This window comes from Cricetulus griseus, chromosome 3 (assembly GCF_003668045.3).
Source record: "Cricetulus griseus strain 17A/GY chromosome 3, alternate assembly CriGri-PICRH-1.0, whole genome shotgun sequence".
Classification (NCBI taxonomy): Eukaryota; Metazoa; Chordata; class Mammalia; order Rodentia; family Cricetidae; genus Cricetulus; species Cricetulus griseus.
In genome coordinates this window covers 32,885,795-32,898,970 of record NC_048596.1, presented here as the reverse complement: position 1 = coordinate 32,898,970, position 13,176 = coordinate 32,885,795, and the positions used below count along the sequence as shown (strand labels likewise).

Sequence of the window (13,176 nt, the reverse complement as noted above, 5' to 3'; positions counted from 1 at the left end):
TCTTTAATATTGATTACACCATAAAGCACATGATTCCAAGGCAAAAGCTGTAACGCTATAAGGCTTTTCATAATCGCCACTCAACACCACAGTGTAGAATCGAGAATCACCTCCTGAAAACTATGCTGAAAGTCATAATTTATATCCTTAACAGAAGGGTGAAGGTGTGTCTAGTAGATGGAATCATCTTTATCAAATCAACTCCTTCCTAGAGTAGCTAATATTTTGAATCACACAGCAAGTAAAGTCAATACTGCTGGAGAAGGAATAAAAATGTTTAGCCAATTCGATTGCAAATCTGTACTTATAATCAAGACATATCCCTTTAACCTTAGGTTTTCCCTTTTCATCCCAGTAAGTTGCCATTGGACAAACAACAATTTTTTTTTTCAATTCAAGATGGGAAATCCATAAAACATTCACTTGGGAAGGTTAAATTCATTTAACAACATATTTTTTGTTTCCATTACTTATAAAATTCCAATGTAAAAATAAAAGTGTGGTACATACCCAAAGGAGAAAGAAATAAAGGCATAGAAACCCACAAGAATTTGTGTCATTAAAGAGAAGTGAAAGTGGAGAAGAAATGGCTGACATTGCCATGAATCATTGTTTAAAATAACAGTAAAAGCTGAGTCATTCTAGACATTCCCTTTGCATGGATGTGCTTTCTCAAACATGTCTGACAACTACCTGTTTGAGCCCCAGTGCCTTATACTCTATTCCCAATTCTAACAAATAAAAATAAATTTCTCACTAGATTCTCTGACTTTGTCATCACTCTACTTGGGACTGGTGTGTAGAATTTGTCACTGTAACTTTCTTTAGCTCTAGAAAGCAAAATGTCATATTTTGTTTTCCCCCAATTAAACCAAACAGCTCTTTGATTTGGCATCAATTCTAGTTACATTTTCTACTAATAGCCCCTTGAGACAAAACAGACCTGGAAGCTATTGTCATATCCTCATAAATGAAGCTACACCTCAATGATGCTGGTGGGGTCACAGCTATGTAAGGTGACAAGAGCGCCCCATCAATGCCGTGGAGCTCAAACCCAGGTGCTCGTGGCCTGCCTGTGGCCACACAGGGAATTACCATCTATGAAAACACAATCCCTCCATGGATTTCCAGGGCACCCACATGCTTTAGTTTGGGCTCTGGGCCCTCTCTTGAACATTTTCCAAGATCACTGGCTCCTAAAGAAATTTCTCACATTTTTTTTCAGATGTACAGGTTCATCTCTCCCTCCTGCTGCAGATTTCTGATCCATTTTCTTGTGTCTTCCAAGACCAGTTGGAGATATTCCATATTTCTGACAAAAATGGCATTGAACCATCAGGGTTTTGCCTTCATATCATGAGTGGTGGGTGTGTTTTTTATATGATACTCATAAAATGAGGCTCTCTGAAAGTTATTAATCCTGTATATTTGCATATGCTCTTTCTTTACCTTAAAAAAGGCAATGCAGTGGTGCACAGACTAACCTAGGCTATGATAACCTGAGTTATCTCCTCAGCTTTCACCACTGCTACCATAAGTTTCTAGTAAAAGCTACATCAGATGTCAAGCATTCAAAGAGAATGCAATATACTCTGATAGAATGAATTGTCACTTTGTCTTTTTTTCTTAATAAAGCTATTAATATCTATCTGCCTCAAAAACAAATACATTAGTCACTCTATCAGTACACACAAGAAATATAACTCAATAACAAATCATATACCTATTTGTCAAATCTAAAATCCTGTGTGTATACACATATGTATTAAAAGAATGAACAACCAATTATTATGTTGGTTATAATATTAAACAAGTGTGTGTGTGTGTGTGTGTGTGTGTGTGTGTGTGTGTATGCAGTAAAAACTTGAAAAGCCAATTAAATCTGTGTATGATACCGTACTTCAGAAATGCAATGAAAACATGTATACTTCGAATTAGCAACTGCCAAATGTGATAACTGCAACTTTGACTCAAACCTTCATTCACAATTTTGTCTGTAACTTATGTATCTAGAGACCACATCTTCAAGGTTTCAACCCAAAGGTAAGGACCTGCCTTCTATTCTCACTTTCACGTGGGCAGATCTGAGTGATCTGTCCTTTCAAATGTCAGGGAATGAACCTATTATATTACATTCCCACTATCTCTCATTTTTATGCTTCAAATCTTTAAAAAAAAAAAAAAAAGACGAAGTCCTTCTTAAACATTTATCTGCTTCCTAACAACCCAACCTATTATAAAGCTGTGAATGAATGCATGGAAATTAAAAATGACTACAATGACTATTAAAATGTTACCCAACTATTTTCATGGAAGCCCTCTTTTATGAAACAGGACCATTATTAAAAAATCCAAATGCAGTCAGTCCATTGATGCTTCTCCACAGTGTAGCTGACCAAGCTGAATGGAAGACGAAACTGGTGAGAGTAGTAACTGTATATCTGTTCTCCTGGTCCAGAGTGTGGCACTGACCAAGGCTTTCCCCTAGAACCCTGTAGCCTAGACTTCCCGTAATGAAGACACCTCAGTCCTTCTCTGCCCAGTAACCATCACTGTGCACCGTTCCTCCCCCTACTCCAAACACATGGACCAACTTAAACATCCTCTAGCCACAAAAGAGTGACAGCTTGTGTCAACAGTGAAGTTCTCAGAAACATGCAGTTTTTGTATGCAGCACTGAGAATGTTCTAGAAAATGGCACCATCTATCTCACAAGGGGAAGTAAACAAGAGCTGTAGCAAGAACCACTACTAACAAAGCATTAAAAGTCTAACTCTTTTTCAGAAAGGATCAGCTCTAAGCTACTCAGTGTAAGAGTGTGGACTCTGGGAGCAGCTTTGCCTGGTGATCAGGCTCTTTGTGGGACCAAGGCAAATTACTGAATATTTAGAGTCAGTATTTCTATCTTACCATCTACCAAACAAGAAAAGAAATCGATGCTGCCTCACAAGGTGGCTTTGCATCCAGTAGCAACAGCACATACAAAGGACTCAGCACCACAGTAGGTACTATGGATGTCAGCAGCGATTGTCACGCATGGTACTGTTTCATGCCTGCCCTTGGTTCTCTGTTCCAGTCTATTACAGAAGAAAAGTTCTTCACAATTCCTTGCTCAAAACAAGATAGTAAATGCTGCTGTTTAATTCTCTGCCCATTTCCAATGTTCTTTCTGTTTTGAGCCTAGAGCCAATTTTTTTTTTAAGCCAGGTGTCATCACAGATAGAAGTTTGCAACTGGCCAAGTTTGAATGTTCCCTGGCTTGTTGTTCTGTAAAAACAAACCATACAGCTTTTCTGACTACCAGATGTGCCAACTACTTGGGCACTGGTTTTCTTTTTGAAATATCGCTTATTTTTAGAGACAGCATGGTGTGTATTTAAAAATGTGTTTACTGCTCAAATAAAGATCTGAGAGGCTGGTGTTTTGAGTACCACATAGGTTCTAGCCAAGATCACCCTGTGCTGGTGGGAAGCCCAAATCATTCTGTATCTCTGAGTTTCTAAACTGAGTGGTCACTTTAGAAGCGCTGTGATTTTCACGAATGTCTTCATTAGTTGAAAGAGTCTTCTACAAAGCCAAGGTTGATTAGGTCATGCTCATCATAAATAGGTTGCATCTTTCCTAACTGCAGGTTGCATCTTTCCTAACTACTTATGTCTACTCATTGGGTCTCTTAAAATCCACGTTGATACAGAGCGCAACAAAAATGTAACACAGATGAGAGGGCAGAGCTGACGTAATCAAAGCTTTGCTGTTCTTAATCGCTAATCAACTAGCACTTACAAAAACGTCCATGGAGGCAGTAGTCAAGGGATGGACTAAGTCCCCACTAAGGCCACTTCCTGTTTTTTATAAAAAATAATTCTTGCCCCTAGGTGGATCATGTGAAATAGCTTTTATCAGGTAACAAATGATTACAGAAGATCAAGTTCTAGACAGTTCAGTGCAACTCACACATAGGGCATTTTAAGGCAAAAACATGAATACAGGATAGGTTCAAGTCCTGACCCCTGCTCTCACTGGCTATGTGGCAATAGGCAGAGTCCTTGGGATCTCTCTGCCCTAGTAGCCTCTTCTAAAATAGGAATGATCATGTCACTTAATGCATGAGATTACTTTAATAACAACAGGTTAATATCAATATATACACCATTACATTTAAGCATCTGGGCTCTCTATGCAACATTAAGGACCTAAAAAGGATGCAGAAATATGAAAATAATCTCCAACTTCACCTACGGTCATTTCTTCATCTAACATATGAACTCAAGAGTTTGCTCATACCAATTCTGAGGCCATTAAGAATAAGCCATAGATTTCATATTTTTAATCCTTTAATGTATAAACCATAATGCAATTATAAAATCCAAAGCATTCAGCAAGGCTATAATACTAGTAAAGAAAATTATGCTCACATATTACCAATAATACATGTAGAGCAACTTGCTTTCTGATGCAGGGTCATATAGTGTAAAGTGTAAAGAAAAGTTTTAATCCAGTAGTCTCCAAGAATAGATTAGTAAAAATCACTGATACCAGAGCACTGAAGGCTGACAGAAAAGTTGAAAGGCTAAAGAAAGAAAGGGACAGGCTACCATCCCCAGAGTCAAGAGCACACATCTGCATCACAGCCTCACCACCCACTAGCTTTATAATCGTCCCACATTGTGTAAGCTCTCTGTGCCTGTTTCCTGGTTCTACAATGAATTTATTGCTGCAGAGTGGTACAGCTGTTAAGAGGGATGAAGGAGCTCATCTGTGTGACACAGTGTGTGGCGCTTACTAAATGCTTTGAAAACGTGAGCTGAATTTGGAGCTGGAAGATAGCTCAGTGGCTAAAAGTGCCTGCCTTGCAAATGTGAGGCCCTGAGTTCAAACACCAGAATCCGTGTGAAAAATGCCAGGTCCCACTGTAATTCCAGAACTGGTGAAGGCAAACAGGTTCCTAAGGCTTACTAATCAGCTATGGTAACACACTTAGAATGTTCCAGGCCAGTCAGAGACACTTTTCAAAAAAAAAATAAAAAATAAAAAAGTTGATGGAGTTTGAGAAAACAACATCCCAAGTTGTCCTCTGACCTCCATGTTCAAGTCCACACATAAACTAGCAAACACATACACAAATTAACTCAATGTCATTAAAGAAGCACCCCTGGCTCTCATCCTCACACTGCTCACCAAGAAGCTACCTGCAATTGATGCCCACTAGCAAAGGAAAAATTCACTTTCTCAAATGCAGTCTCTCTCATTGGGTAAATGAGGCACAGTTCGGGGCAGGCCCCATGCCCAGGAGTAGTTGGCCAAGGCAAAAGAGATTCAGTATTAGTTTTCTGTAGACCTTCTGTGTCATTTTGCTTTGTTTGGGCCTTTAATTTACCTTTTTTGGTCTTACTGTTTTTTGTTGTTTGTATATTTTTGTTCCCGTTTTTTGTTGTTGTTGTTGTTGGTGGTGGTGGTGGTGTGTGTGTGTGTGTGTGTGTGTGTGTGTGTGTGTGTGTGTGTGTGTGTGTGTATCTGGGGGTGGAGGGCTGTGTATGATTCTTGTTTGTTTGTGTTTTTTAAAGAGAGAAGGGGCATGAAGTTGTGTGCGTGAAGAAGTAGGAAGGGAATAACGACAAAGAAAATGCATGATCAGAATATAATATGAAAATGTTTTCAATAAAAAAATAAGAGAAAGAACTGTCTCCAATACTATTTTACATGGTTTCTAGAATTTCTTTTCCCTTGTGTACTGAGGGACCAATGCTGACATCTCACAGTGCATGACACAGACACACACACACACCATCCCAGTCCTCCCTGGGATGGCCTACACCTTCGTACCACTCTTGACTCCCCTCTCTCATCCTCTTTCAGCTCACTGCTTCAGAAAGAAACTGACTGTCTAGGACTAAGGTGTTAATCTCATGTGAAATGCCTCCAGTATAACAAAGCAATAGTACAGAAATAGAAAAGAAGACTTCAAATTTTTCCTAGTTCTGATTTTAAAAAATATTCAAAAGTTTGCAAGGAAAAGCAGAAGTATTATCTTTGGCCTTTATTTATTTATTGCTTGTCTGCACATGTCTGCAGTTGTATGCATATGTGTAGGTGTGCATGTCATGGGGTGCATGCAGAAATCAGAAAACATTCTGGGAGTCAGTTCTCACTTTCCATCTAGGGACTCTAACCCAGGCTGTTGAGAATGACAGCAAGAGCCATCAGCTGCTGAGTCACCTCACTGGTCCCAGAAATAGTATTTTCTTAAACTTCTCAATAAACCTTTCACTGCAAAAGCAAAGTTTTTGCAAGTCTAGTCCTTCCTTTGTTCCTGGTGATCACAAAATTGAGGCATAGTTGGAAACCAATCTAGGTCATTCTGAAGTAACATTTTTGTAACTTTGAAGCTAAAAATTTTACCACTGTTTCTAGTTCCAAGCACTTAAATACCCCTGCATGACATGGTTTCCTTAAAACAATCCATAGAAAAGCCCAATATAAAAAAGAACTCCTTTTAAAATACCTCTTGAGAACTGTTTTAAACCTGCATGCGTGCATGTGTGCGTGTGTGTATAGGTACTGCATGCTTGCAGTGCCCATGGGGGCCAGAAGAGGGCTCAATCCCTGGAACTGGAGTCCCAGGTATCGTTAGCCACTATGTAGGTGCTGGCAATTAGAACCCAGGTCCTCTGGAAGAGCGGTCAGTGTCTTAACCACTGAACCATCTCTCTAGCCTCTAAGTGAAGACCCATACTACTTCGAAAAGCACACAAATTGCATGGGAGAAGGTGGCTGTCCTCCACAGGCAGCTTGAAGATGGAACCTTTGCCATTTAGTAGTCAGCAGAACATTTCAGATTCCTCTCCAAGGTATCTCAAAGGATTACCAAGTACCAACACACACACTCTTTGCTCAGTCAAAACTTTGTGCTGTGATGATCATCACTGTAGTACAGAGCAATTCTGAAGTAATGCAAATTGAGTCATAATGGCAGAAATGATTATTAGGAACTCAAAAAAGTACTAACACCTCTTGCTAATTCCTCGTGCTCTAAGAAAGGTACAGCCCAGTCTTTTTATAATGTAGAAGCAAATTAAGTAGGAAAATGTGGCTCAAGAAACTATTGGGGCTTTCTGCCATGGATAAACTTAGCCAGAGGGACAGAGATGCTCATACAAGGTAAGCTTTACCAGGTAGATATGTAACAATAAGGTGGCCCCAGGCAGAGTGGGCAAGAAGGCCCAATTCTAGAGCCAAGGCAGAAAGAGCATTGGGGATATCACTGAAAACTCTGCCCTTACAATATATCCTCCACCGCAATCTACCCTCTATCAATACAAAAGGATGTTCTGATAAGGTAGAAATGGTCTATGTACCATGACAACCCCCATAGGTTCCAAACTATGTTTAGGACTCAAGCATATGTATTTTTAGGCCCCAGATTCATTAATCTAGCACATATAGAAGCATTGCTTAGATTGTTCTAGTGACTTCTTTTGGAGATCACATTTATTTACATTTCTAATTTCAAATAATATGCATTAAAGTCAAATGATGTAGATGTACATATAAAACCAAGACATCTTCATATCTGCCCAGTTGCAGCAAAATTCTTTTAAGAGGACTCAACTGAAACAGCCAAATGTGTATCCTTCCACATGTCTTAAGTTCCTCAAATATGAATATGTATGCTCTAATTCTGAAAGCAATATATTTTATCATACATTGCCCCCATCTGTTCTTAAGAGAAACCACGAAAATATAGCTATTTTAATAAAGTCTCAAAGCAAATGCTGAAATAAATCTACCTTTATACCACAAATCCCTGTCATAAATGAAATATGGGTATTCACCCATAATATAGTACATAACTTGTGCAAGCTCCTTTCTCTCTTCTCAGATGGGGAAAGCATGAGATGCCCGAGAGAACTTTGAAAAGCACATGATTTTCACCCGAGATGGATGGACAAGATTCTCCAGGGGCCCCTTGATGACTGCCCACTGGATCCAGGTCATTACTGGATCGCCTCTGAGCCCTTCTGATAACTGGAAACAATAAACTCATGCATAGAAAACATACAATTCTTATTGTAGAGTGTTTGGACAAGTATGCCATGTCTCCCTGCTAAAGCACACAGCACTGGCTATGAAGCGAATGTATATATATGAGTGTACAGTGTGTCACTCTAAGATCCAGAAATGCTGGATGAATGGCTAGAAACACCAAAGGATAGGAATGAGAATGATAGCACTAGCAAGTGTACAGAACTACACACAACCTGTGGGAGATAAGAAACACCGGGTACAGCATCCTCTCATTGCAGAGCTGACAATCTACTGACATCACACAGACTCACCCAGGAGCCATCAGATAAGGCTAATGCGCTATGCAGGACTTAATATGCAGCTAAATTATAGACAGGAGTTGGAAGAAGAAAGAGAGCAGTTACTGTGCATTGAAGATGATTAACCTAGAGACATTCCTCAAAGTCCTTTGGAATTTCCAAAGGTGTGTCACTTAAGTGGTAAGAGAAAAAGCTTCTGGAGATGCCCATGGCCAAACAACTTCAGAATAACTTAATAAAACAAAGATTACATATTTTTATTACAAGGTTTCTCATAGCTCTTACAACGCACATAATAATCTTTCAGAGGAACAAATGGCAGGCAAAATACATTTGTTGGGGAAACTGAATTTTTAGGGGCTCTTCCTCCTTGGGGAGTTACTCAAAGAGTAACATTATAATTCTACGGGAGTTAGTAAGTTAAAACAATAAAGGAAGAAAAGACACATGGATGAAAAAGAAGTAACAGGCTGCAGCTATGGAAGTAAACCATCGGGAGAAGGGTTCCTGTCATAGGTGGCTCCAGCACAAAGCAAGGGAAGAGCTAGAGTTCTGGGGGGTCAGTTCAGTTAGTCCAAAAGACCTGGGTCATTGTTGGGACCTGGAAACTATTGGGAGCTCATAGAAATCATAGGAGGTGGCTTAAGAGGAGACTTTGGGTCACTGAGTGTGCCCTTGAAGGGGATTGTGGGCCTTAGTCTCCTCCTTCTCCTTTTTCACTTCCAAATGGGTTTACTCAAGTGTTAACACGCTCACCTGATACCTTACCAGAGACCCACCATGAGCAATGGAACCACTGTGTACTGAATGTCTTCAAACCCCAAGGCAAAATAACCTATTCTCTTTGGAGGTTAATTACCTTAAGTTATATGAACAGAAAGCTGACACAATCCGATGTTAAAGCAGGACGTTTCATGCCATCAGTGATTCCATACCTGGCTGTACGTTAGCATCACAAGGGTTATTTCCTTAAAATTGAAATTTCTAGACTCCGCTCTGGGCCCACTGACCAGATGACGTTGGCGTAAGTGGCTCCCTGACATTGGGGGCTCTGTGCTTTGACATAACTGGCTGTCCGACACTGGAGGCTCCATGCTAGAAGAGATGATACATGCAACTAGGAGTCCACCCAAGAGTAAACTCTCCAAGACATGGGGAAGGCAAGCAGCCATGGGTGAAACAGAAAGCAGAAAGTAGACAGTGAAAAAGGCCCAGTGTGGGCAATGAAAATTCAGAAAGCAATGGTTACAGAAGCCTAAGTTTAAAGTGTGGTCCATAAAGTCTATCCTGTGACTCCTTCCCAAAGTGTAGCAATAAATAGGTCAAATCTTAACCCCAAGGAGAGTTCTATGAATTGTACAATACCCTACTAATATGACTTCAGGGATTCAGTTTGATTCTCTTTATTTCACAAGGGTATAATTTTTACATCAGCATGCTTCCAGCTTTAGTCAGCATTACAGGAATGTTGCCCACAAAGTATAGAATCACCAGCCCTACTCATTTTATTTTATGCCTATATTAAATGGTGTCACATTTATACCTAAGACATTGAAAATTGTTCTATGCTTGTCTGTACTTCTAAGTAACCCCACTTTCTGGGCATCAGCCCTCGTCTTGCTTCCCACACTGCTGAGCACTTCTGGTAAGATACTGCAAAGAATTCATAGCTCCCAGACACCTCATAAAAATAAAAGATAGATTCAACATTGTTCCTGAGGTTTACATTCTAAAGTCCCATCACTCAGCCATTATACATCAATTATCAACTAATTAGTAGAGAGGGCTTCTGCTGACCCTCCTGTCCTCCCTTGTAATGATTTGCCAAGTTAACTGAAGCCTCTCTGGTCCACAGAGACACTTAGTATAGCAAGAGTGCTAAATAAAGTTCACCCACAATTAGCCTCAAAAACCAAAGAGGAAATATAAGCACATTTTACTGCTTTCCCCTTGACAAAATTTCCAACAATCCCACGGGAAGAGATCGGATGTATTTGTTAAATAAGCAAATCATTACTCCCAAAAACTGAAATTTGAGCACAGGCTCAATTTAGTAATTTATTGCTTGTAGGTCAGTTATCTGTCTACCTTTCTTAGCTATATTAGATGCTTCAACGGAGTTTCTGTTCATAAGACAAGTCAGGCAGTTCCTGCCTACAATGGTTTATACCAAAACCTGTACACTAGATTCAACTGTAGAAATGTTATGAAGATAGCATTACTTAGAAAAAGATTTGCACACACCAGAAAGAATGAGAGTAAATGTACTTTAGGTGGAGAAAACTGTCTTAGTCTCCCAAGGCCATGACTAGTCACATTGACCTATTGTGGACTTGGCACTGTGATGTGTCATGGAATCTCAGGCTATCAGGACACAAGATTTTTGCAAAATCTTCTAGAAGACTTGATGTAGTTTAAACTAACAGAGAAAAATGTAAGCAGCATCCAATCCTGAATTAAATTGCCTTGATATTGAATACAGAAAAGAATACATACAAAAAAATAAGTATCTATATTAGCTTGGTGGGAAAGGTGACACCCCTCTCACTCAGCCTCTCCGTGGCCCGGGAAAACAGGGTGAATAATGAGAGGACCAGAGAGAGGAGAAAGGCAAAAGCTAAGAAAGCACTGCAAAAGTCACACAGGAGACATTGCAAGTGCTGTAGATGGAGCCAGAGAGGATTCACTTACAAACTGCATGACCATAGGCAAGTTCCTTAAACTCTCTGTGCTTTTGTTGCCCATTTGGAAAATGGAGTCAAAACTGCTCCCACCTTCATAAAGCTGTTTGAAGAATTGAATAAATCAAATATGCAAAAATATGCAAACTACTCCCATGCTTGTCCAGCACACAGTAAGTACACCATAAGCCTTGGGAATCCTATTCTTACTGAATAACAGCACACCTCCAAGTCCAGGCACAAGAGCTACAGTGGGTTTCAAGCCTGGGTATGCTGGTGATTATGAAGAGGATAGTTCAACCACTTTCAGAAAATGTGGAGGCAGGGCAGAAACAGAAGGCAGAAACCAAGCTGGGAAGACTGTTATGATCTCTGGACAAGGTCTACAAAGAGCCAAGCAGAGCTGACGGCACAAACCCAATATTCTCATCAGAGGAGACGGAGTGGAGAGGAGAAATGAGGAGGATTACAAGTACAAGTGCAGGAGGTTCCAGATCTTTCTTTCATAAATCAAAGCCATAAATCTCTTAAGTGTGCTATTTCTCCTCAAGCTAATCCAAAGCGGAAGTTACCAGAGAAAATTGCAATGTCACCTATTAGTGACCAGATGAAACAATGGGTAGGATCCCTCTCTCTGTTCAGAAAGCCATAGCTCATTAAATATTTGCTACATAACAGATAAAGAGCATGGTCTGTAGACAACGAATAAAAGCAGATGTAGTCTGAAGCCACAAATAAAGTGAAGAAAATCCCTCTTAAACAGGTATGAGTCATCATAACCAAGAACGAGGATCCTGGTAGGCACCAGTGATATGTCCAGCTTCTACATTACAACAGCTGGAAATACCAGTTTGCCCCTCTGTCCATACTCCCTCCGAAAGTATGCCACAAGGCAGTTTTCTCATTTTCTGTCTGCGTGGAGGAGAGCACCCCACATGGATGCACTGTGTGAGATTTTAGTAGGCTCGGGAATGCTCCAGAAGTAGATGGCATAATCATGGGATAAAATGACCTTTTGTTTTGTAACACTTTCCTTCAAAAATTGAAACATTCCATCCCATAGGAGCTCCTTAAGCAGGAAAGTAAACAACTCAAAAAAGCTTCAGGAAGTCCCTGAAACTGACCAGAGTCTCAAGGCCTCCTCTCCAGGAGGGTAAACAATGAAGGCCAAGCGTTCCTCTCAGACCAGCCAAGCTACCTGGAAGAGCTTTAGACCAACTGAGACACACAGAAAGGACACTCTCTCCAACCTATTGAGCTGCCGCCTCCAAGCTGCTTAGTGGCTCCAGCTTCTAGCTTTTGTGAATTGTCACCCAAGACAACACAAGGGCCGGGGCCATGGGCATCTCAGGAGACATCTAACAAGCAAAAAAACCTGCATTTTCTGCTGTCTCTAGGGTGTCGCCATTACACAATATCAAGGTACCTCATCAACAATAACTAAGACTAAATATTCCATCAAACATAGAATTGGGAGCGAACATGCTTTTATTCAAAGAACTGTTTCTTATAGATCTATTAGATGAAATATTAAGTCACATCAACTACAATTTCACTTAAAATTACTGCTGTAATTTTAAGCCTGAAACTACTACCTTTTGGGTAAGAACAGTATCCCTGTATAAAATGTTGCAATGTTAACCAGACTACCAAAATATAAAAATAAGATTCAAATATCACAAACCTCAACTCACAAGCAACCTGGCTGAAGCCCACATACTGTAAGTTACCTCCTGTTTCTTTCATTTGATATTATCTGTGAACTCAGAAGAGAAACATAATCTGAGCAACTCTATATACAACTCGAGTCAGGATGAAAGCGGCTGTGATGGTCATACCTTGTGCCCGGTGCACGCTGAGTCAGCCATCTTGCCAGCAGTAACTCCCAGCCATTAAGGGTTTGGCTAAGAGGGAAAGCACTACACCCAACACAAACTCTATCCAAACACAAAAGCAGGAGCTGGGGAGATGGCTTCGCTGGTAAAGTGCTTGTCAGGCAAGCAGGAAGAACAGAGTTCGATCCCTAGCAAACACATAAAAGCCTACACAGTGGTTCCTACATTCGGTGCTGGGGAGCAGGAAGCAGGAAGCTACCCAGGGGTTGCTGGTCAAGCTCGTCTATCCAAATCAGTCAGTTCCAGGTTCAATGAGATTTAAAAAACAAAACAAAA

At 40.3% G+C, this 13,176-nt stretch overlaps 1 protein-coding gene across 4 annotated transcripts in view; it reads right to left on the bottom strand.

Moving 5' to 3' along the window:
• The window catches only part of Glis3 (GLIS family zinc finger 3), a 426,885-nt gene that overhangs the window by 285,461 nt on the left and 128,248 nt on the right, over positions 1–13,176 (bottom strand). The window lies entirely within an intron of this gene.